The 5,019-nt window shown below is 34.5% G+C and overlaps 1 protein-coding gene across 1 annotated transcript in view; it reads right to left on the bottom strand.

Moving 5' to 3' along the window:
• Positions 1 to 4,465: 4,465 nt before the first annotated feature.
• LOC107697653 (uncharacterized) overlaps positions 4,466 to 5,019 on the bottom strand; it is a 13,636-nt gene continuing 13,082 nt past the window's right edge. Inside the window, exon 17 of the mRNA XM_016498454.1 lies at positions 4,466 to 4,498. The gene's annotated coding sequence lies outside the window, so the exon portion shown is untranslated. The remainder of the gene's footprint in view (positions 4,499 to 5,019) is intronic.

Here is a 5,019-nt window from a genome sequence, read left to right as displayed (position 1 = left end):
TATGTTTGCCTGTTTGGAAGGAGGTATCATTGGGATTACGAGCTGTAATCAGGAGTCGTGCTGACTGCCCCAGTTTTTGCGGTTTATCTGATTCATTTACTGAGTAAAAGAGCCTCATGGCCTTGGTTTCAGCCAATCATGAGAAGGAAGGAGAGACAAGTGATTACTCTCTTGAAGTCTTTTCTTCATTTATCTACATTTGACTATTTTCACGTCAAACTCCCACTTCTTTGTTATGGGGACATCAGCCAATCAATCATATGTTGTGCACTGAAATGTGTTAATGAACCTTATCTGTTTACATTTACATTTACTAAATGTGACAATATTTCTTTCCTCTTTCTAAAGGTCATATTAAAATCATATTACACAGCTCTCTGGAATATAATACTCTGGAATATAAACAGTCAGTTTAAAGACAGATTTACTCTGAGCTACGAGGTTGTTAATTGATGGAATACCCTTTTGTTAAAGCTGTCAGTCCACATTATTTCAAATTAGTTTTTTCAAATAATCATGTTCAACAGTGGAATTACTGATAAAAACTATTAACAATAATTCTGCAGGAAAAAATCAACTAATTAGAGAACTGCAAAAAGCAACAACAACAACAAAACATTTTAGAGTCAGTTCCCCAAACTACTTATTATTTCATGTATACTATGCATATTTTACCACAAACATAAAATATATTGCTTCTATATTTAAAATTAATATCTTTAAATCAATAGTTTTATATCTCTACATTGGTTTTAATTAGATTATGTTATTTGCCGTGCTTAATGGAACATATTTATTAATGTTAAGATCCTAATGACAGTATTTATTTTATGATAATGATCTTTCTGACTGTTCATTTTATATTATTCTATTGGCAGCATTAGTTTTAACAACGTGAAAAAAAAATATAAAGAAAAAATGCTAATCTCAGACATGCAGATAAGTTTAATGGAAATAAAATATTTTCCAGCTAACAATTAGTTTTAATTATTACATTTTATTTCATTTTGAAAATTAACTTAATTTAGTTGTCTTTATCACACATAATAACTGTAACGCCCCTGTGGACTGTTTGTTGTGGTTTCTTCCCTTTGTGTTGGTTTAGCCCATCTAATTAGTTAATCACCGTCATTGTGCTCACCTGTCTGCCTCTAATTATTCACCCCATATTAGTTCCTGTCTGTCTGAGCATTGGTGTCGGTTATTGTTAATGTTACCCCGAGTGTGTGTCTCACCTACCTGAACCTGCCTTGTTGTGTCTACAATAAATGTCATTATTGGAATCCTTGTCGTCCTCGTCGTCCTGCCTGCCTCCACACACCCGTTTCCGTGACAATAACACAGTATTAATATTTTTGAATGCACAATTACCTTTTATAATTTAAGGGTCTCTCGCAAGGGGAATCATCATATTTGGGGGCTGAACTAACATAAAGCTACAAGATCACCTTCAGTTCTAGATTCATGTCTCAGTGTAGCTATACAGATACAGAAAATCCTTTCTGCCCACCAACATTAGTTTAGGTAATTAATCTTTTTTTTTTCACTTGCTTCAACTTTCACTCAGTATTTCTGGATGAGAAGAAACATCATTTTCATCACAAAAACCACTGAAAATGAGAGACAAGTGTCTCATTAACCAACAGCTGTGTGGTGATGATGAGATTCACAGAGAGGAAAAGAGGAAGGAGGGAAAGATGGAGAAAATAATGGAGGATGAATGGAGAAAATCAAAGCTATGTAAACTGCATGTGTTCATGATGCAGATCCTTCATCATTCAGAGATTTATTTAGCATTACGGAGCTCCTCATCAAAATTCTGTTCAAGTAAATAGCAGTGCTACACCAAATACCCTTGATGCAAATGAAGGAGCTGTGACACAAATAAACCATGAAATAACCCTCTCCCTAAGTAAATACCGCTCCTGCTTGCTGGTTGCTAATGTCATCCTTGATTTTTGGCAGTATTATTATCATTAGCTCAACATAACACAAAACAAGACAATGGTGAGTCCCCACCATGACAGAAGAACAAATGTGTGTGTGTGTTTTGATCCAAGAGTGAGTCAGTGTTAGTGGGTGTTAATCCTACAATAATCTTGGCAACGGTGCTGCAGTTTTTCATTCCCAAATAAATACTAAGACCACCAGTATGAGACTGAACTGGTAAATCAAGGAGAGCTTAATTACAAAAAGTTGTTCACTCTCTTGTTCTATGTTCAATCCAGCGCCGTCTCCCATGGTTATCAACAAAAGAGGGACTGAGGGAGGATCATCATCATTATTATTGCTTGTGACACTCTAACGAGATGCTATCATCAATCTTCTAACAGCTTCTCAGTAGCACTCCAGTTTATAGCTTTCAAATATTGTCAGACACTGGACTAAACCAGATAATAAAGGCAAAAGTCAATGCAATACAGGTGTCTTACCTGGATAGAAATCCATTATTTCGTCCACTTGTTCATAATAATGAAATGGGACTCATTTGCAAATCCTAAAAATGAAAACATGCCAATTTAGGAACTAATGTTCAGATCCTACAAATGAAAACATGTCAATTTTAGGGTCCAGATTAGAGTAGCCTACAGAACTAAAAACTCACCGTAACTCCACACTAGCAAACTAGCTATATACTGTGTAGCAACAGCGCGTTACAAAGGTACCGCAAGTTTACAACTTTCTCGCCATCCAGTGGTCAAAAGTATAAACTGCATTTAAATTTGCTGTCACTTCACCTTTCAATGCAAAAAAACAACAACATAATAATAAAGAAAATCTACAGGTAAAAATACAAAAACAGAACACAACATGAAGTGAACGATAGTTGCCTGTGGTTTTGGGCCTTGTGTGTTGAGTAGGCCTCTATAGGTTTATTGCTCCTGAAAGGCCAGTGATCATGCTTTCAGATCAATTTCTTTCCCTTACGAAAATTAACTATGGTTTTATTATAGTAAAAGTGTAGTAAACATGTTTTTTGGCGTATTGATTACCATTTTTATAACCACTGTTTGCATGGCAAAACCATGGTTCATTTGTGGTTACCATGGTTTAATTATAGTAACTATGTTTTTTTAGTTTTATTTGTAGTAAAACCACGGTTAATTTTCATATAGGTTGTGCAATAGTTTGAACAAAAGCATACATCTCTCTTTCGCTTTCAGAGAAACTGTCATGTGGCCTCTTTATCTTATGGATGTATATAAGTGACATACCACAGACAGAAGATTGAGCCATGCAAAAGCCATAGAAGTTGTAAACACGGAAACAAGACCAGTGATTTATGACTGACTGACACCTGTTAAGAATATGTTCAGGCTATTTTTTCCTCAAAATGAACATGACAAATGACTTATCATAAAAGAAGAAGAAGAGAGAGTAGAGAGATTTCAGTAGATTTCAAAAAATTTATACCATCAAGATTTTAGTACGCTAAAGGTACAATGGTGTACCTTTTGAAATGGTACCGGCACCCAGTGGCAACTTTTGTCCCTTTTTTTTTTTTATTTGAGACATTATTTATATGAAAATTAAGCATTCAACCTAAATTATTATTAGTGTAATTTGCAAAGATTCCTATTCTCTGTACTAAGTAATGATGTATTATTGTAATTGTAAGGTATTATTTGTTAAAATGGCTTTAAAACACACAAAACTAGCTTTTAGGATGAGAGGATCCTAATGGAGGACCAGGAAATTGTGAGGTGTTTTTCACTAACCACTGATAGTACACTTAAAAAACTGTGACAATATGCTTGGACCGCAGAAGAATGTGCAAAGTCATTTCCTGTAAGCCTTTTTGATGGCAATATGCATGGAATGCAAGAGAAGTAATCAGAAAATCACTGTGGAATTATTTCCAAAATAGGGAAATAAAGTCACACAACCTGTTCTACACTTTAAAACTTTAATGTTTAAAAGCATATCTAATTCTTAGTAACAGACCTCAATTCATAGTTAATGGCATGATAGTCAATATTAAAGTTAAACCAGATGTCACAAAAATACCCACAAATAATTCTCCACATTAATGTATAATAATGATAGATAGATTTATAACTCTTTCTAATTGTGAATGAAGATACACAGAAGGCCCTTGTGTCTGTGAATTGTTAAAGAACTGTTTAGTTTAATCAAGCCAAACACTTTATCTTATTGGTATTTTAGTGTCTTTTAACAGATACTTTACTGAACATTGTGCTGTTTATGAATTATGAAGAAGAAATAATAGACTAAACCACAAGGATGAGAATTTTTATTCATGACGATAAAATATACACCACACAGATGTAAATTTTCTGACATTTTTATTCCCTACTTCATAGAAACATAGTGTTTTTGTAGTCAGGGGATTTGAAATTAAGAACATCTGAGGTCAGTTTATTAAAATGTTCAAAATTTTAATTAAAATAAAAGATTTTGAGGTATTACTGTAGAATCATTCAAACGGTTCACATTCTCCTTTCTCCCATTTGCATCAGGTCCATGTTGACCTTTCCTGCGGAACACAAGAAAATCATTTCATTCCTAATTGCAAAGTAAACAATGAAATGTATTTATTACATTTAAACTGTTTTAATGTTTATAGAAGCCTGTTGTTAAAGGGGTCATATGATGTTGCTAAAAAGAACATTATTTTGTGTATTTGGTGTAATGAAATGTGTTTATGCGGTTTAAGGTTCAAAAAACACATTATTTTCCACATACTGTACATTATTGTTTCTCCTCTATGCCCCGCCTTTCTGAAACGCGTCGATTTTTACAAAGCTCATCGGTCTGAAAAGCGAGGTGTGCTCTGATTGGCCAACTATCCAGTGCGTTGTGATTGGCCGAATACCTCAAGCGTGTGACGGAAATGTTACGCCCCTTACCATACTGTGATGCCGTGTCCCGGCCGGAGCGACGAGACAAAAACATTAAAACCCATTATAAACGAGGCATTTGTTGCATCCAGTGGGGACATAATTACGGATTATAATGATTTATGCTGTCTTTTTACGCGTTGCGTTGCATTGCGCC

The sequence above is a fragment of the Sinocyclocheilus anshuiensis genome, unplaced genomic scaffold (assembly GCF_001515605.1).
Source record: "Sinocyclocheilus anshuiensis isolate Anshui unplaced genomic scaffold, SAMN03320099.WGS_v1.1 scaffold446, whole genome shotgun sequence".
NCBI classification, from domain to species: Eukaryota; Metazoa; Chordata; class Actinopteri; order Cypriniformes; family Cyprinidae; genus Sinocyclocheilus; species Sinocyclocheilus anshuiensis.
The sequence above is the reverse complement of the archived record's forward strand: the minus strand, read 5'-3'. Positions and strand labels throughout refer to the sequence as shown.